Here is a 21173-nt window from a genome sequence, read left to right as displayed (position 1 = left end):
CGCATGAGTTTTTTTACCGAACTTCAGATAATTCGATTGAAAAGTGGATGGAAACATAGCTAGTGAGAGCGAAAGAGGATCGTTTCTCACCTGTCCTCTGGATCACAGCAGACATCATCATGTCCTCCTCCTCTTCCCTGATGAAGAACACAACACATCCATCAATAACACATCATTATCATGTGACCTCACACTGCTGGGGTCAGGTGATCTCTGACATCTGTCTGTCCAGATCCAGGCGGCTGATGATGTCATTCGTCTGCTGGATGATTGACAGCAGGTGTGACATGAGCTGATGTTCCCGCTGTCTGTCATCAGAGCTCCAGTCTTTTTCTGGACAATCACACACACATTCATCAGAAACTAGAAACTACAGACACTTTATATTCACTTAATTTCATACACTGACAAAGTGATTTTCTGCCTTTTTTATTCCAGTACAAATATCTAAACTTTCATAAATCAAGATATATTTATTTTAGGGGTGAGGCCAGTGAAGTGATGTTAATGAACGACACTGTTAATGTGTGATCGTCCATGAGGGGCTGCTGCTTTTGTTTATTCTGTCATTATAGTTACATTCGTAGTTAAATCTTGTTAAATGATAAATTGATCAAAAGAAGGTGAGACTGCCAGGCTAGAGAGCACAGGGACTAACAGACTTGGGACCATTAGACTCAGAACATCCAAACATGGGACCACTGGACTTGGAAACCCTGGGACAACTTTGCATGGGACCATAGGACTTGGGAAAACCAGGCTACTGGACTTTGGACAACCAGACATGGGACCATTGGACCACTGAACGTGGGACTATTGGATATGGGAATATCACCTGATCTCGTTTCACTTTAGCTTTCTTTGCTGCTGCAAATGTGTTTGACAAACACTCTGTCATAGCGGCCAATAAAGACAAAAGATAAGTTAAGAGTTAAGAGCCCAACTAATGGAAACACTAATCACTGTTATGGTGACTTCAAATCAAACACATTCGAGTTAAACCTCTGTTAATTCTCAATAAAAACTTTTGTAGACGTCTGACAGAAATAAAGTCAGTCTGGTTAGTAATAAGTGAAGCTGGTAATGCTGTTTGTGGAGTTGTTTAATCCTCCTCTGCTGAGATATTCACAGATTTAATGTCTTCTTATATCTTCAGTTGATTTCATCTAAGGCTGTGGCTGAAGTCAGTTGTAGTTCTTGTGTTTCTGCTCGTCTATTTTTCTGTTCTCTTCTTTCCTTCAGTGATTCTGCTTGTTAACAGGCTTATTAAGGCTGAAATGACTCCATATTTAATATACACAGATTTTGTGGCTCAGATAAGGTCCAGTTTTGTTTTTTTGTTTTTTTGTTTTTTTTTGCTCTTGGCTGACATGTGGCATTGCTATGGCCTGCTTGTGGCCCAGATCTGGCAAACAGGAGCGGTCTGCCCAAGTGCCATCATTCCACGCTGCATGTGGGCCAGATCCGCATTCCACAAGTGCCAGATGTGGGCCGGATCTGGGCCGAAACTATATTGCTATCTGGGTTTGAACACAACAATTTACATAATTTACACGTACTGTTTGCAGAGGAAGCGAAGAGAAGAGCCTGTTGCCTGCAGGTCAGAGAGCCTCTCTTCATTACAAATGAAAAGACATTGATACAATTAGAATGCATAACACATCAAAAAATAGGCAAATTATGATGATATTACTAAATATTATTCACTTTACCAAACGAAACAGAGAATCAAGTATTGTAATTATGAGGAATTCATGTTTAATTATGTTGATGTTATAATTTTTTTATGTATGTATTCATGAAAGTGTTAGCTATCATGAAATCAGTAACACTTTACAATAAGGTTTCATCAGTTAAATTTGCCCAGCAGGGGAAATTAAATCAATAGTTGTATTTTAAAGTCACCATGATGGTGGTTAGCGTTTGCTTTAGTTGTGCTCTTGACCCTTCACTTTTTAGTAAAAAATATTAATTCTGTAGATGAATGACAGAAATAAAGTCAGTTTGGTACTTTGTTTGTACTACAATACGTTTTATTATATTTTTAGTTGATTTCATCTAAAGCTGTGACTGAAATCAGTTCAGTATTTGAAGTCCGATTGGCTGTATTTGAAGTCCGATTGGCTGTATTTGAAGGCCGATTGCGTCACAGCGGCGCAACGAAACGTCCCAATTCAAAGGCTGCACACTTCGGAGGTCGCATTTGAAGGCCGATTGTGTCACCGCGGCGCGATGAAGGCTGTCCCAATTCAATTCTACATCCTCCGAAGGCCGTATTCAAAGGCCGGTTGCGTCATCGCGGCGCGACAAACGCTTAAGCGACGCCAAATGCACTTTTCGTTTCCCCGTGAAAGAAAGGATACATAAAATAGTCAGGTCCAAATCTTCAAGATTGTGTAACCCTGTAGGCATTTTTGAGGAAAAGTTGTTATACCACATTTTTAGAAAGTTCAATGTCTCCTGAATAAGGATCCACAGTATAACATTGAAATAAGGGTCCCATTTTCTTGTAATTGTTATCGAAACAATAGGTGCATTATTCACAGCCGAAACACTACAGGTGGATAGGGTAAAATTTTTAAGTTATAGATATCACCATAAAACCTTTCCAGTTTTTTTACTTACATAGAGACATTTTTTGTATTACAAGTTTTCTGAAATGTCATGTTTACATATGCAAATGAGGCATACCAGTATATATATAATTTGAGGGGCAGGCATACCAGTACGCGGTTCTCCCTTTTGGGCTAGCCCTGTCTCCTCGTGTCTTCACAAAGGTTGTCGAGGCAGCCCTTGTTCCTCTTCGGGACAGACACTTTATAGACACCTCTCGATGACTGGCTGATCCTAGTTCACTCTCGAGACAAGGTTTGCGAACACAGGGACCTAGTGCTCCGGCACCTAGCTCTTCTGGGCCTTCGGGTCAACTGGGAGAAGAACAAACTCTGCTCCGCGCAGAGGATCTCTTTTCTCGGTATGGAAATCGACTCGGTCGCCATGTGTGCGCAGCTTACGAGCGAGCGCGCGCAGTCACTGCTGACTTGCCTTCGTCAGTTCGAGGGCAAGAGTGCGGTTCCACTGAAACTATTTCAGAGGCTCCTGGGGCATATGGCATCCGCAGCCGCAGTCACGCCGCTCGGGTTGCTTCATATGAGACCGCTTCAGCTTTGGCTTCGCGATCGAGTCCCGAGGTGGGCATGGCAACACGGCACGCTCCGAGTCCCAGTGACTTCGACCTGCCGTCAGACCTTCACCCCGTGGACGAACCTCAGTTTTCTACGGGCTGGAGTGCCCATAGAACGAGTTTCCCGGCATGTTGTTGTATCAACAGATGCCTCCACAATGGGCTGGGGCGCCATGTGCAATGGACATGCTGCCACGGGCTCCTGGACAAGACCCCAGCGCCTTTGGCATGTCAATTGCCTCGAGTTGCAGGCTGTACGTCTCGCCCTGCACCGCTTCTGTGCGTTGCTCAGGGGTCAGCACGTATTAGTCCGATCAGACAATACCACGACAGTAGCGTACATCAACCGAAAAGGTGGTCTGCGCTCCCGCCGTATGTCGCAACTCGCCCGCCACCTCCTCATATGGAGTCAGAAGCGTCTGAGGTCGCTTCGAGCCATTTATATCCCGGGAGACCTGAACTGTGCAGCCGATCTGTCTCGGTTTCGGCCTCTCGCTGGAGAATGGAGACTCCATCCCCAGTCGGTTCAGCTGATTTGGGATCAGTTCGGGGACGCACAGGTAGATCTGTTTGCCTCCCACGACTCGTCCCACTGCGACCTGTTTTATTCTCTGACCGAGGGCACGCTCGGCACGGATGCACTGGCGCACAGCTGGCCGCGGGGCCTCCGCAAGTATGCGCTTCCCCCAGTGGGCCTTCTTGCGCAGACTTTGCGCAAGATCAGGAAGGACGAGGAGCAGGTAATTTTGGTTGCCCCGTATTGGCACAACCGCACCTGGTTCCCAGAACTAGTACTCCTCGCGACAGCACCTCCCTGGCCAATTCCTCTGAGAAAGAACCTGCTTTCTCAGGGACGGGGCACCCTATGGCACCCTCGTCCCGATCTTTGGAACCTCCATGTGTGGTTCCTGGACGGGACGAGGCAGATTTGAGTACCCTACCACCAGCGGTGGTGGCTACCATCACTTCCGCTAGAGCATCGTCCACGAGACATGCCTATGCGTTGAAGTGGAACCTCTTCGTCAACTGGTGTTCTTCTAAACTTCAAGAACCCACAAAAGGCCCGATCAGTGTCGTGCTTTCCTTCCTGCAAGGGTTCCTCCACCCTGAAAGTGTATGTTGCCGCCATTGCCGCACATCACGACGCAGTTGAAGGTAAGTCCATTGGAAAGCACGACCTGATCATCAGGTTCCTGAGAGGAGCGAGGAGACTGAATCCTCCTCGCCCTCCTCTCGTTCCCTCCTGGGACCTCTCAGTGGTTTTAACTGCCCTGCAGAGTGCTCCCTTTGAGCCTCTGCAATCAGTGGAGCTTAAGTTCCTGTCTTTGAAGACAGCGCTCCTGGTTGCATTGGCCTCCATCAAGAGGGTAGGGGACCTGCAGGCATTTTCGGTTGACGAAGCGTGCCTGGAATTCGGACCGGCTAACTCTCACGTGATCCTGAGACCCCGGCCTGGATATGTGCCCAAGGTTCCCACCACACCCTTTCGAGACCAGGTGGTGAACCTGCAAGCGCTGCCCTCGGAGGAGGCAGACCCAGCCTTGGCACTGCTCTGTCCAGTAAGGCGCCCTCCGTGCTTACGTAGACAGAACGCAGTGTTTCAGGACTTCAGACCAGCTCTTTGTCTGTCATGGTGGGAAGCTGAAGGGAAAGGCTCTCTCCAAGCAAAGGTTGTCTCACTGGATAGTGGCTTACCAGCAGTAAGGTCGACCATGCCCCCTTGGTGTGACGGCCCACTCCACCCGGAGTGTGGCATCCTCTTGGGCTCTAGCACATGGCGCCTCGCTAACAGACATCTGTAGAGCTGCAGGCTGGGCGACACCTAACACGTTTGCGAGATTTTACAATCTCCGATTGGAGCCAGTTTCTTCTCATGTACTCGCTTCAACTAGCCGGTACTAGATTCTGCTCAGGTGTCTTCGCTTGCTCGCCATTCCTCTCCACGGACGGGATACGTGTGATATTCTCCTCAGGTGAGCTTCTCCGCAGGCCCTGAGTTCCTCCAGCACTGTTGACGTCAACGCCAGAGTTATGCCACCGGCAGCTTTCACGCTTGGCTAGGTGCCTCCATGTGCATGGTTACCCCTCTGGGCGACCCCCACGTGTGTATTCCACTGTAAGCCTCTCTGAGCATGCGTCTTTCCCTCGGCAAGCCACCTTGCCATCCCTGGGGTTGAAATATTCCACCTGCGGCTGGACACCCCAGTGATTCTCCATATGCAGCCCCCTGGGGTCATGTGTATTCCAAGTCCCCCCCTTCGGGCTGGGCATAATTGCATATTTCCACTGAGATATGCTTCCCAGTGTACCTTGGTACCTTGGCATAATTCCAGCAGCCATTAAAAACTGTCCCTTTCATGTTAATGTTGGTTTTTCATTGTTTACATGTTTAAATATTCTGAGAATGCATAGTTTAGTTCTAATGTTTAATGTTTAAAGGGGGGGGGGGGGGTGAAATGCTCATTTTCACTCAATCTCCTGTTAATCTTGAGTACCTATAGAGTAGTATTGCATCCTTCATATCTCCAAAAAGTCTTTAGTTTTATTATATTTATAAAAGAAAGATAGGCTGTACCGAGTCTTTCCGGAAAAAACCGAGCGGCTGAAGGCGGGCCGTGTGGGCGGAGCTAAAGCTGTGCAAACGCGCCGAGCTAACAACACAGAGACATTTTTGAAGCAGTTTTACTCACCGTCCGGTTCCAACGCACGACCGCGAACCTTTATCATTGTGACTGCTCGATCCTTAAGCATTAGACGATCCGCAAATCCGTCGATCTGGGCTTTGTTTATAAAACAATCATCGTCGAAATGCAGGGAACAAACAGTCTTGCACAACCTCCGTTGATGCTCCGGAAAAACAAACTCCATCCATTGGTCCCTGTGCAGGGTTGTCTTGCCCTGGCAACCAAAAACCCACTTCTTTGGTGACATTGACTTCCAAAAGCCGAGCAGAGCGCTTTGATGAGGTACTGCTTTCGCTCTCTTCTCTCTCTGTCTGGTCTACGAGCGCGCGCGCGCCCACGGAGAAGTGCCCTTAGGACCCATATAAGGAAATTCCGCTACATCTGACGTCACACATGCCCATACTCGAAAAAAACTTTCCGAAACTTGTGACAAACCGGAAGGAGCATTTTTGGAACAGAAATACTCCTTCAAACGTACAATTTCATTTTTGAAACTTTGTCCATGTTTAGCATGGGAATCCAACTCTTTAACAGTGTAAAAAACTCTGTATGCATGAAATAGCATTTCACCCCCCCTTTAAACTGCAATAAATGCATTAAAACGTTTTGGGTTTTTTTGGCAGCCATTTTGTTTTTATTGTTTATGCCAAAACAGTGATGTTTACAACTTGTTATACAGCAGAAATGGATTCAGCACCTAAAAATCATATAGAAACAACACTTGAAGTACTTTTCCTCAAAAATGCCTACTGCATCTTATCCAGGGCTATTTATCTATTTTGGGACTCGACTAAAAGGATCCTTGCGGCCTGATCCTACCCCATAAGTCATTGCGCGCCGGTGACGACAGCATTTTTATTTTTTTAAAAATGACGGCCGAGAGTTCGGTGGTGGACGGCAAATTCACATTTAAATGTACTGTAAGTATTATGTTTTCATTTACTCAAATAGCTAGTGAAACCTGAGTTAAAAGCCACAAGTTTTTCTTTCTTATAAACTTCATCTTAACTCCTTCGTCACCATTGCGTGGCTTCATTTGTCAGGTGACAAACTTGTGCCAATATTAGTTTAATAATTGTTTCAGGGAGCAAGGAGCAGACAGCTCAATTTATTAAATTGCAATTAAATAAATAAATAAACTAAATAAATTAAATTTTATTGTAATATTTGCACTAGTCTGTCACACTTGTGTATTATAAGAAATATCACTCACCCTATAAAGCCCACAACAATAAGAAAAGCAGTAGATAAGGCAATGGGGTTTCACTTTTATGCGTTTTTGTAGTGCTGTCATGCAATCTATGTCTACAAAAATTTGAGTATTCATAAATATGATTTCTAAAGTATTTTGTATGCATGTCCTGATGTGTCATATTTTGCAGTGTTAACAATGCACTAATGTTAAGATTGCACCCCTGTGTTAATATTTTTCATAAGTACCCTTTTCTGCTTTTTTAGAGCAATTCTGGTGAAAATGGGTCTACTGGGGAAGGTAACTCCCATACAGGCCCAAAAAATAGGACAACTTAAAAAAAAAAAAAAAAATACAAAGTAAGAAAGTTGAGATCACATCTTTGCTGAAATGTATTGTGCTGTTGTTGTTAAGCCATGGTTCATTTGCTCTGCCCTTAGGATTGCAAGTGTCCTGGGACATGTGAGAGTGTGAGTGGGAAAACCACTGCTGAAACTTGGCTCTGGTTTGTCCTCATAGATGAGGTGTTGGGACAGAGGCATTGCACCACCCCCCTGTCCTCATTGCCTCAATCCCTGAGGACAGACCAGGGTTGAGTTCAGCAGTTTGTGACCAAGAAGAGGAGGAGCCAGGGGCAGCATCAGCACCAGCACCACGAAGAAGGCGAGACAGAGAGGACGAGTTTTTGGACTTGGTTAGAGAAGACATGGGACTTCAGAGGCGAGGAGAGCACAGGAGAGGATGGACAGGCTGTTTTCTCTTCTTGAAAGAATGATTGAGAAATATGTGTGTATGTATATATATATATATATATATATATATATATATATATATATATATATATATATATATATATATATATATAAATAATGTAAGGGATAATCCACGGCTAGCCATGCATTAAAGGATTTTAATGCATGACGTAGAGGCGAAGAACCACCCGACGCGAAGAAATCCTTTAATGCATGGCTAGCCATTGATTATCCCGCTTATACCTTGGTTATTGCCAAGGTAGTTGAGCCCCATCGGCTCCCTGGTGAACCACACTTCGGTGCTCTCGAGTTTGCACAGAGGGATGCGTCTCGGATGCAAATAGAATGCTCCGGCAATTTCTGGACACTTTGACAGATATTTTTTAAAGCTGTCCACGGGACAAAGTGGGTCGCCGGGGGTCGCAAACATAACCGATGCAGTGGGATCCTTGTGGTTTTTTGTCTCTGGGTTATGCGCCAGGGTCAGGTACTCTTTCCCATTCTCGTCTTGCCGGAGAACGAAAGACTCTTTTGATAGGTTATGGTTTCCTTCTCTTCTCCTCCGTGCAAAACACAGCTGTATGTCAAACCAAACTTTTCTTACAAGTCCTGTGGGTGTGAAAGGGGAGAGTGCAAGTGCATTTCTAATTTTCTCCGAGTCAGACTCAGTAATACGCGGATGATGAACGCTGGTGTCTTTTCCATTTTTCCTGTAGCGCTTTAAAACTGATTTAAAGATGGCATTGCTTGACTTGAAGTCTTTATCACTTATGATGTTGTATTTTGTAATGTGACAGTTTATACCTGCTCTGAGACACATCAAACTTGCAACACTGTATTCGCGTCCAGCATAGACTGAACAGAGGCATAAATCTCCCACAATGTCTCATTTAAAAGAGAAGCAGAGTAGGTCTCGAAATCACAATTGTTCTGTCTTTGGCGCAAAAAGTCACTGAAAGTGTTAACTGCCCATTTAGTTGTCTTTTTCATATTGACCTTATCTTTGTCGTCTTCGATCTTATCTAGCTATGCCGGTGTTAATTCTTTGTGCCGCTTTTTGTCATTCAACGTCTTCTCCAAGTCTTCTATTTCGTCTTGTGCCTGGGCCCATTTCTCAAAATTGCCATATTCACCATACAAATTAAACGATATGCAAAAATCATCCATTTAGCCTACCTAAATAAACGTTTTCATATGTGTCTCTCACTCTGTTTGCAAGTGTAAATGTGTTACTATGGTTACCAATGTTTAGAGTAGCGGATTAATTTCGAACTGTAATCAAACTGACTGGAACTACCTGTGCATTAAACGGTTTTACTGCACACCTTCCAGCCAATCAGAATTGAGTATTTAAACAGCCCGTGGTGTGTATATATATATATATATATATATATATATATATATATATTCTTGTTTAACTTTTTTCACTTATATTTTTTAAGGAAAAAAAAATTCTGTACATTTATTTATTTTTGTGCCACTTTAAATGTGTAAATAAAAGAGAATTCATTGCTCTGGACATTGTTTATTTTTGTAATGACAGTCATAATTTCTACATGAAACAAATTCTTCTTTACCCTTTTTTTTACCTCTATAACTATTTACAACATATGTTAAACATCTCAAAATCAACAAACATTTAAATTTACAGTACATAAAATAAGAAAAAAATTATGTAGACTTTTATTCAGCTGAGTGGGAGACCCTGGTGTGCTGCTGGACCGGGATGGGCTCCACAATAGAGACCCTGGTAAGGCCTCCTGCTGGTGGGACATCATCTGGGATGGGCTCCAGAGTGTTGACTGCATATTTTCAGCTTTTTTAGCTACAACAATTGTGCTTTATAAGTTACACAATTATAGCAGCCAGATAAAATTTTATATGAAAAGTCAAGGGTCAAGAGCACAACTAAAGCGTGACTATGCAAAATATGATTTCTTTAAACCAGAAATTAAATAAAGTAAATCTGGTTAGTTTTAAGTGAAGCTGGTAATAAGTGTACGGCCATGCATTTCACCTATTTGTTTGGCAAAATGACATCAGCAGAGGTCAAAATCTTGACATCAAATTGACATTGACACTTTGACGTCAATATGACTTTCATTTTTGACCTATTTCGTGACGTAATTTTGACATCAATGTGATGTCATATTGATGTTAAATTGACATCAAATGCCCACTGGGTTCATCAGCTCATTATCACATGGGTTAATGAGCTGATGAGTTGAATTGCATGACTTAAGTGTGTCGTTGTGCATTTCATATGTATTTGTTTGAGCATTCAGCAGTATACATGTATGTGTGACTACTTAATATAGGTGTATGCAAGTGTTTCATATATGTGTGTGTGAATGAAGTTTGATTTAAGCCCTAGACGGCGCCTCATATTAGGGGTTGGGACGCTTACACACTTCAGCAGTGTCCTTCCAGCGTGTCCTAGGTCTTCCCTGGGGCCTCCTCCCGGTGGGACATGCCCGGAACTCCTTCCCGGGAAGGCGTCCAGGAGGCATCCGGAAAAGATGCCCGAGCCACCTCAGCTGGCCCCTCTCAATGTGGAGGAGCAGCAGCTCTACTCTGAGCTCCTCCCGAGTGACCGAGCTTCTCACCCTATCTCTAAGGGATTGCCCAGCCACCCTGCGGAGAAAGCTCAATTAGGCCGCCTGTATATAGCTCATGACCATAGGTGAGAGTAGGAACATAGATTGACCAGTAAATCGAGAGCTTCGCCTTGCGGCTCAGCTCTTTTTGGCAGACCCAAACGTACGGTGAGGGTTTGTTGGGAACGTTTGGCCGAATACCCTGTCAGAGAGATCTTCAACTTCCACCTCCGGCAGAGCTTCGACTGGATACCGAAGGAGTCTGGAGATATTGAGTCCGAGTGGACCATGTTCTCCACCTCCATTGTTGACGCGGCCACTCAGAGCTGTGGTCGTAAGGTCTCCGGTGCCTGTCGAGGCGGTAATCCCCGAACCCGGTGGTGGACACCGGAAGTAAGGGATGCCGTAAAGCTGAAGGAGGAGTCCTATCGGGCCTGGCTGGCTTGTGGGACTCCGGAGGCAGCTTACGGGTACCGGAAACCTAAGCGGACTGCAGCCCTGGTGGTTGTGGAGGCAAAAAATCGGGCTTGGGAGGAGTTTGGTGAGGCCATGGATAAGGACTACCGGTCGGCCTCGAAGAGATTCTGGCAAACCGTCCGGCGCCTCAGGAAAGGGAAGCAGTGCCCTACCAACGCTGTTTACAGTGGAGGTGGGCAGCTGTTGACCTCGACTGGGGATGTCATTGGATGGTGGAAGGAATACTTTGAGGATCTCCTCAATCCCAGCGACACGTCTTCCATTGAGGAAGCAGAGGCTGAGGGCTCGGAGGTAGACTTGTTCATCACCCAAGCTGAAGTCACCGAGGTAGTCAAGAAACTCCTCGGTGGCAAGGCACCGGGAGTGGATGAGATCCGCCCGAGTACTTCAAGTCTCTGGATGTTGTGGGGCTGTCTTGGCTGACACGCCTCTGCAAAATCACGTGACGGTCTGGGACAGTGCCTTTGGACTGGAAGACCAGGGTGGTGGTCCCTCTTTTTAAGAATCCACATGTGCTTTGTGGATTTGGAGAAGGCATTCGACTGTGTCCCTCGCGGCATCCTGTGGAAGGTGCTCTGGGAGTATGGGGTCCGGGGCCCTTTGCTAAGGGCTATCCGGTCCCTGTACGACCGGAGCAAGAGCTTGATTCGCATTGCCGGCAGTAAGTCAGACTTGTTCCCGGTGCATGTTGGACTCCAGCAGGGCTGCCCTTTGTCGCCGGTTCTGTTCATAATTTTTATGAACTTTTATAAATTTGTATTTTTTATGGTGTGTATATATGTATATGTATACATATCTGCATCCCCCTTTATAGTCCAGGCAAAATAGTGTTTTACGACAGACTAATTGTAAAAGAATTTTTTTCTGCTTAGATAATTTCTATGAGGTGTCCAGAACAACATACTAAAAGTCCTAAGAAATCCTAGTTGAGGAAATATGTTAAATTCTCATCAATCCGAGATGTGTGCCAATAAGACCAGGCAACAATACACCCCAATGGGGCTATTTTTTTTCCTTTACTCCTATCAAAATGAAACTTTACACAATGAAAGTACCCATGAAAAGTAAAAAAATTTGTATTACAAGTTTCTTTGAAAATTAATTTGAATATGCAAATGAGCTATACACTAATCGAATATGCCCAAAATACACCCCAAAAGGCTTATTTTTTTTCCATTACTCCTACCACAATAAAACTTTACATAGTAAAAGTATACATGAAAAGTAACTTTTTTTGTATTATAAGTTTCTTTTGAAATGAATTTGAATATGCACATGAGCGCCACACTTATTGAATATGTCCTAATTTGCATAGGCAGAAACACCATTCATATGTATGACAAATACATCGGCCCAATCTTCATCCAATCATCCTACTGCCAATGGGTGATGGCAATGCTGCTTTTAGACTGGCCTCTAACCTGAAAACTGCATGGCTTGGTAGTACCTGCCAGTGGTATAACCCCCGCCGGTATAGTCTTCAGGGTCACAGAGGCACACAAGCCTCCCCACCACGACAAGGTAGCAACAACAGGGGAAGTTTCTTTCTGGTGTTTTTTATTTATTTATTTTTATATATTTTTTTTGCTTCTCTTTAACTAACCTAGATATTGCTGTTGCTAGCTTCTCATAACACTGCAAAGCTACTTTACAAACGGTGGAAGTCTGATGTGTGGCCTGCCTGGTCTGAAATACTTGCTAACTACAAAAAGAGAAGCAGTTTTGGTGTCTGGCAAAATTATTTTAAAGAGCTGGAATGTCTGGAAAGTGTGTCTATCTGGTTTTTCATCTGTCTTATGTGTGAGAGTGAATTGTTTAGTTGGTAAGAATGACTTCTGCCTATAATCTCGTAATCTTACCAACAATACCAATCATTTGTAAATCTACCAGCCCAAAATTTAATCTCACCACGTTACTAATGACTGAGATGGCTATTCTGACTTTCTTCTGATGTTATCTGTGGGGGAATGTCAGGCTTGTTCACAAAAAAACTGGAGGCAAGATTGTGCAATCAATTCTTAAAGGGTTAGTTCACCCAAAAATTAAAATTCTGTCAGTAATCACTCACCCTCGTGTTGTTCCAACCCCGTAAGACTTTCGTTCATCTTCGGATCACAAATTAAGATATTTTTGATTAAATCTGAGAGCTGGTTTCTACTGAATGGACATGAATGTGTTAGTTATTTGGCCCCTTTTTTCTACTTGTGACTTTATGGTATCTTGGCCATAAGTCAATTAGGCCTAGTGTAGAGCTCATTTGCATATTTAAAATAGATTTTTCAAAGAAACTTGTAAAACAAAAATGTTACTTTTCATGTATACTTTCACTGTGTGAGGTTTGATTGTGATAGGAGTAAAGGCAAAAATAAGTCCATTAGGGTAGTCTGGCTAACGTCAGACCTCTTCTCATTGAGACGTGGTCTGGGAACCACATGTTCATTTTCTCGTATTTGAGGCGTGGTTTACGAATGCCCAGAGCTGTTTATTGGGCGCTACGAATGTCTATCAAATGCGCCTGTACGTAGCTCATAGCCAATCGTTTCAATTATACCAGATGACGTATGTAGAGCGACCGAATTTCGGCGAGGAAGAAGACGAAATAAACTTGCGTTCTAAACTACTTAGAACACTATCTAAGGTGGCATCGAAAGGTAACTTTGCGTCTGATGCCATGTTGAATTCCATAGATATAAACAAACTGCTTCGGTGTGTCGCATAGACGTTGTCATCGTCTTGCTGCTCCCTCCCCGTTCTGTGATTGGTTCCCTTTTTAAGGGGAAAATCTGGTCCAGGCTGCCTAGCAGCGTGAATAAAATCGCGCTGCACTCAAGGCAGCAGGGGGAAACCCAGGCTCAAATTCATTCAAATTCATTTCAAAAGAAACTTGTAATACAAAAAAGTAACTTTTCATGGGTACTTTCATTGTGTAAAGTTTCATTTTGATAGGAGTAAAGGAAAAAAATAGCCCCATTGGGGTGTATGGTTGCCTGGCCTTATTGGCACACATCTCGGATTGATGAGAATTTAACATATTTCCTCAACTAGGATTTCTTAGGACTTTTAGTATGTTGTTCTGGACACCTCATAGAAATTATCTAAGCTGAAAAAAATTATTTTACAATTAGTTCTATTTTTGGCTCCAAAATGAGTTACTTTGCCTGGACTATTATATATATATATATATATATATATATATATATATATATATATATATATATACAGCGGGGGAAATAAGTATTGAACACGTCGTCATTTTTCTCAGTAAATATATTTCCAAAGGTGCTATTGACATGAAATTTTCACCAGATGTTGGTAACAACCCAAGTAAGCCATACATACAAAGAAACAAACAAAAATAAGTTCAGAAATTAAGTTATGTGTAATAATGTGAAATGACACAGGGAAAAAGTATTGAACACATGAAGAAAGGGAGGCGCAAAAAGGCATGGAAAGCCAAGACAACTGCTGAAAACTTACAGTAATTAAAAAGCAATCCAGCTTCCAGTCCGTGCAAATTAATAACAGTTGGTTCAGTCCCAAATGATGGCCTACAAAAAGGTCTCATTGCCAAAGTGTCACACAAGACACATCTCATGATGGGGTAAATAGCAAAGAGCTGTCTCAAGACCTTCGCAACCTAATTGTTCCAACACATAATGATGGCATTGGTTATAGGCGCCATTCTAAGCTTCTGAATGGTCCAGTGAGCACTTTTGGGGCCATAATACGGAAAGACAATAATTTCACCATAAATTTGCCTCGACCAGTGCTCCTCGCAAGATTTCTGATAGAGGAGTGAAAAGAATAATCAGAAGAGTTGTCCAAGAGCCAACACCAAGTTGTATGGTGTTTTTAGGGTAATGTGCACTGCCAATACTCCTCCAAATATGGTGTGTATTATGGCATCCAAACAGTTCAGTTTTGCTCTCATGTGACCACACTATATTCTCCCAGTATTTCACTGGCTTTTCCAAATGTTGTGCTGCAAACTTTAAATGAGCTTCAACATGCTTTTTTTTCAGTAATGGAGTCTTGCGTGGTGAGCGTGCATACAGGCCATGGCGGTGGAGTGCATTACTTACTGTTTTCTTTGAGACAACAGTACCTGCTATCTGCAGGTCTTTTTGAAGCTCTCCACAAGTGATCCTTGTAGGGATGGGACGGTATGGAAATTTAATATCACGATTATAGTGACCAAAATTATCACGATTATCAATAATATCACGGTTTTGTTAAAACGAGATGAAAGTGTTTAAAAAGAGTTGATGCTCACACTTAAGACATTTTTACATGTTTTATATTTGAAAATCAACAAACAACAACTAAAACAAGCAGCTCTATACACTTTTTAAGGCATTTCCTTCCTTATAATGACGGTTGTCAATAGCAACGCATTATAACACAGCGCACATCCATTGTAACGGCCACCTAGTGTTAAGTAGTGTTCATGACATGAATTTGGATGTGCCTTTAAGATAACTTCTTCTATGGCGTATGTTATTGCATGCATGCTGTTTTTATGTGAGCGCGCACGCACATTGAGAGTGAGAATGCTCGCGCAAAGAGGAAGATGACCGCTCTACTGCTGACCGTTGTTTTATTATAATGTGTTTACTTCCCCTTTGATTTGTTGCGTGTTTTAGAGTGTTTTCTTTTCCCTTTTAACATTCGCTCTTCGACATGTATGAAGAGTGTGCTTAACTGAGAGAAAACATCTATAAAAGTCTCGTTGAACTACCAGTTCATTTGCACTGTCATGTATTCTTCATCTGGGCAGACTTCAAACTCTCTGACAGACGTTACAACATGTATCACAACGGACGCGCTTTCTCGTTTCATTCAAATAGGCTACAACTTGCCGTCTTGCGTCTCCGTTTTTAATTGTATTGAAAATTAAATCAGAGTTGATTTATTGTTTACAGAGTTTGATAATATTGTTGTGATCATTTTGTCTGAACGATTGTTTTGTACGCTGTGATAATGGATTTATAAACAGATAAGATTTAAAACATTTATCTCAATTCAATGTCCCCGTAATTATGTGGTAAAACGTGTATAATTAATAAATTATTATCCCTTAAATGTCACTCTTAATAGTCTTGTTTGAACTTGTTTATTATTTGTCTTTGGCTAAGCCTGCTGCGAACTTTTCTTTGCGGAAGCTTCACGTTTAGGCTATTTCAAGTGATTGATATAAAATAATTCAACTTAAAACAACATTTTATGCCCAATTATTGCCCAGACGTAGTTTTGGTATTAAGGTCAAAGTTAACTTGCCTTGCATTCGCTATACAACAGTCGGTGATGGTCACACAAGACGACTCGGCAGATCTGAAGTTTCCCCCTATTGCAGCGACTTCTTGTGCATGTTCTGCTGACATGGTGACCATCCTCGATTAAGTTTCCCTCAGGACTTTTGTTAAAGCCAAAATATGACCACACCTCAGAATTGATTATTTTAAAAGGCTGAAAAATCTCCCGAGCACGGTCACTGCCTTCCGCAATTCCTTCTTGAATAAAAAATAACATTGCGCGCTGCCGCTGCGTCAGACTGTTGCTGGCTGAACAGGATATAAAATCACGATAATCAAACACGGTTTTAATGATAATTAAATTTTAAACGATATTACTAACCGTCAGTACATTTTATCGTGGTTTATCGTGAAACCGGTAATCGTCCCATCCCTAGATCCTTGGCTCTTGGACAACTCTTCTGATTATTCTTTTCACTCCTCTATCAGAAATCTTGCGAGGAGCACTGGTCGAGGCAAATTTATGGTGAAATTATTGTCTTTCCACTTCCGTATTATGGCCCCAAAAGTACTCACTGGACCATTCAGAAGCTTAGAATGGCGCCTATAACCAATGCCATCATTATGTTTTGCAACAATTAGGTTGCGAAGGTCTTGAGACAGCTCTTTGCTTTTACCCCATCATGAGATGTGTCTTGTGTGACACCTTGGCAATGAGACCTTTTTGTAGGCCATCATTTGGGACTGAACCAGCTGTTATTAATTTCCACTGACAGGAGGCTGGATTGCTTTTTAATTACTAGTTGTCTTGGCTTTCCATGCCTTTTTGCGCCTCCCTTTCTTCATGTGTTCAATACTTTTTCCCTGTGTCATTTCACATTATTACACATAACTTAATTTCTGAACTTATTTTTGTTTGTTTCTTTGTATGTATGGCTTACTTGGGTTGTTACCAACATCTGGTGAAAATTTCATGTCAATAGCACCTTTGGAAATATATTTACTGAGAAAAATGATGACGTGTTCAATACTTATTTCCCCCGCTGTATATATATATATGGGAATCGATTAAAAAAAATAACTAATTAATTGCACAATTTGCTGTAATTAATTGCAATTAATTGCGTTTCCCCAAAGCTTGTAATCATCAATATTTAAACTTAGAATCACCTAATTAAACAACACAGGAAAAAAAAGGAACAGAAAATAGCCCTATATTAAAATATTAAACATCAAAATATCAATATATCATTCTTTTTCAATAATCAATCAACATAATCAGTTTAACAGATTATTGTTATTATTATTATTATTTTACTAATTATCAAAATAAAATATAGTCCTACAAAGCTATTATTACCAGAGCATGTGATCAGAGCAGGTCATTTTACCATTGTTGCACAGCATGACTATACCAGCTCAGCAAACAGAAGTCTACAGTGAAATTTCACGTTATTTGAGTGGACTTTACTTTTCCAGTGCTTGGTACATGATTGAAGCGTTTGGGCCGTTAAGGAGAGCGCGCCGCTGGGCTGTTAACGACACACTCTAAAAAATGAAACATGGCTGTTGTTGAACCAAAGAAATGTAACTATGCTCAAATTAAATAATGTTCTTGTGTTTGTGCATTAAAACTAAAACAGTTGTGTTGACAGAATTAGAAAAAGTAATTTCTCAAATTTACACAACTCTCTTAAGTTAAATTAACGAAATGCAGTTGTGTTACCGCTGCAGTACCGCACTTTGGTCAACAGGTGGAGCTATATTTGCGCGCATGCGCAAATATTTCAAAGAACGTTAATGCGTAGCTCATCTTAGCACTCCTTCTCCATTTTGTGGGAATCAAATCATGCTCAAACGGAGGATGCAATCAACATTTTGTATTTATCTGGACCAAAAGGTGAGTTATTTTACTTCCTATCCTTTAATATTGAGGCTGTCAGTAAATTAGAATAGTCAATCGCTGTTTTTGTTGGTATTTTATTGAAGTTGCTTTTAGCACTTGTCCTCAAGTGGTGTTGTTAGCGTTTTTTAGCTCTTATGTGATCTTTTAAACTTGCTGAACTTTGATAATATTTGAATTCACCCATACAAAAAATGGCAAATGACCTTATTTTATTATAAAATTGCTAACGTTAGTTAAGAAGAGTTTCTCCATGTTGTGCCCCGATAAAGCAGTTTTATCTAGTTTTAGTATAAATTTTAATAACTTCCTTAATGTTGAGCATTTTTATTTAATGTCAAATAATAACTCTGAAACTTTTGAAACACAGAATAACACATAGGCATATGGCAATAAACACGTTTGACACTGACTTGAGTAAGATGGCATCTACTGTAAGTTAGCATCTGGTAAGCTTATTAGGTCATCCAAATAAATTTTACTACAGTTTATTATTCAGCAACCTAGACTTTTTTTTTGTATTATTATTATTATTTGACTCACATCTTCATTTTTGTTTCCTCAGAATTTTGGAGTCCTGCATGTGACGTGCATAGATCGTGGCTCTTCTCACACATCCAGATCTAAGCTTTTAAAACACTTCAGGTTGGTACATGGACACAAAGTTTTAAAACATGGAATTCGCTGTGGTCCCACTTATGCTCAACACTTATACAGGTTATCAAGGTGCTGATGGACAGAACATTTACGCACAGGAGGCATGAGATGATCGAAGATCTGCGTTTCGTCGCTGAATTTAATAACAGATAGCCAGTACTCTTTTGAGGTAAGTCTTTATAATGTAATGTCATCTGTGATGAATTACTTGGATGGTTATTGTATGCAATTCCAAATTATAAATGGAAGTCTTTTAGATGTAATTCAGATAAATGCTGTTAAAGAAATACTGTTAGTGTTGGTATATGATAATATTGTAAAGACTCAAAAATTTATCAGCAACCAACCTGATTTGTCCTTTTTGTTCATTTCTGAACCCAGCTCCTCAAAAATTTCAAAAAGACAGAAGGAACAGCGGCAAAGAAGATCATAAGCATCCTATCAGTTATGGATCTGGTATGTTCTGTTATATTCTTCATCATTTTAAATCTGACAATAATTCACTATAGATTAAAATAGTATACCCAAAGATGAACATTATTTACTCTGCTTCATGTCACCGAATCCCTTTTATTTTTCGCTTTTCTAACTAAAAAGGTAAATTATGTGGTTGTCCTGCTCATTTCTGTCCATGCAATTAAAGTCAACGGTGAGTTCCTGTTCTGAAGCTTCTAAAGTCACATGCAATTGTTTGATGCTATTGAAGCTTCGGAAGAAGAATTCACCGACTGTCATTGTAATGATAGAAAAGAGCAGGAAAAACAGGAAAAAAGACTTTGGGAGTTTGAATGACGTAAGTGTCAGTAAAAAAAATACAGAATTTTTGGGTAGCCTATCCCTTGAATTTTTGTATATAAGCTCTGGAATGTTAATATGTACATGATTAATTCTGTTTTAATTTCAGAGCTTGTTCGTCTCTTTACCCTATTTCTCAGCAGCATCAGATTTGTGATTTATGCACCTACAATTGGAACAGCTCTGACATCCAAGATTATTTAATAGCTTTTCTGTAGCAAAGCTTTTGGTTTAGAACCACTTATTACTTTTATTGTACTGGTTCTCTGAATTTTGAGGCCCTCACAGATGCAGTTGCAGATAATAATTTTTTTGGCTCTTGTAGAAATAACTTTGGCTTAATTTGTGTTAATTCTTCTGAACACTGCTTATTTGTCTCATTGTTCAGAATGACACCACTGGGAAAAGGTGAATTCATCTTGAATGCACTTGCTGTTTACCTGGCCCTCTCAAACCTTGTGAAGCAGTGCATGGTAAATTATTTACATTTATAAAAAATATTGTATGTTTCTCTAAAACCAACTCCCCCTTTCACCCCTGATCTGTTGTTAATTGTTACTTTTTGTATTTTTTTAGGATGTTGAACATGAAGTCCTAACCTCAGTACGCAAGACCACCTTAGGAATCTATGTGGTCAAACATGAAGGAGCAGAGGCTACAGATCCTTACAAATATGTTGGCATCATGATTTAAGGCATCTAAATACATGACAACCTGAACAATGTGCAGAAGTGTATTCTTCGATGCTAGGTCTTATTTACGCCTGAAAAATAAACTCTTGAAATCTGAGGTTAGGAACATTTCTGGTCTTTCTATAATGTTGCACTGTTGACTGTTACAGTACTTTTGTTTCAATATCAACCATGTTACATTCCTTTGAATAATAGTCTTGTTTTAAACAACTGATAAATAGTTTGCTGCTTTTTTTGCAGAACACCTTTATAAGTAATGATTGATAAATCCTTTCACCTAAAGGCAATATGCTTTTTTAAAATTATTTAATTAATTATTTTCTTGAAAAGTGAAGGCAGTCTTTACAGAGTAAATATTGTGTAATGTTTGAAATGTTTGTAAAAATGTAAACAAAATTGTAAAAAAAGAAAAAAGTGAATGTATTCATTGAATAAACTCATAATGAAACTGGATTATTTGTTTTGGTTGAATGTAAAAATATTAATTTTAGGATAATTGAACTTAATTAACTTAATTGTTTTGGACAAAATTAAGACTGTTAACCTTATTCAACTAAACGGCATTGGATTAACCTTATGTAATTAACTTAAGTTTATTGAAATAAATAATGTTACATAAATCCAACATAACCCAGTTATGTGGGACCGGTTGACATAAAATAGTTAATTAAAGCCAACATATCATTTTTTAGAGTGCACGCCGACACACACACACACACACACACACACACGGAACACAGAGCGCGGCGCACACACGGAGCGGCCGCTCATGAAAGCTACGCGAGAATGAAACCTACGCGAGAATGAAACCTGATCGCCGAACACGGAAGGGCAGGACGGCATATTTCGGCCTTTTCAATAGCAGCCGCAACAGGAGATCATTAAAACGAGGCAAAAAAAAGTGCTGCGTTAATTGTGTTATTTTTTTAACACGTTAAACATTTCAAATTAATCGCAAAGATTAACGCATTAATTCCCCCAGCCATAA

The 21173-nt window shown here is 41.1% G+C and overlaps 1 long non-coding RNA gene across 1 annotated transcript; it reads left to right on the top strand.

Annotated features, from left to right (window-relative positions):
- Positions 1-19106: 19106 nt before the first annotated feature.
- Positions 19107-20451, top strand: LOC311087658. Its single transcript, XR_014607342.1, has 3 exons — positions 19107-19154; positions 19882-19966; positions 20070-20451. It is a non-coding gene; the product is annotated as an uncharacterized lncRNA (long non-coding RNA).
- The last annotated feature ends 722 nt before the right edge of the window (positions 20452-21173 follow it).

This window comes from Abramis brama (assembly GCF_963993115.1).
Source record: "Abramis brama genome assembly, chromosome: 1".
Classification (NCBI taxonomy): Eukaryota; Metazoa; Chordata; class Actinopteri; order Cypriniformes; family Leuciscidae; genus Abramis; species Abramis brama.
The sequence above is the reverse complement of the archived record's forward strand: the minus strand, read 5'-3'. Positions and strand labels throughout refer to the sequence as shown.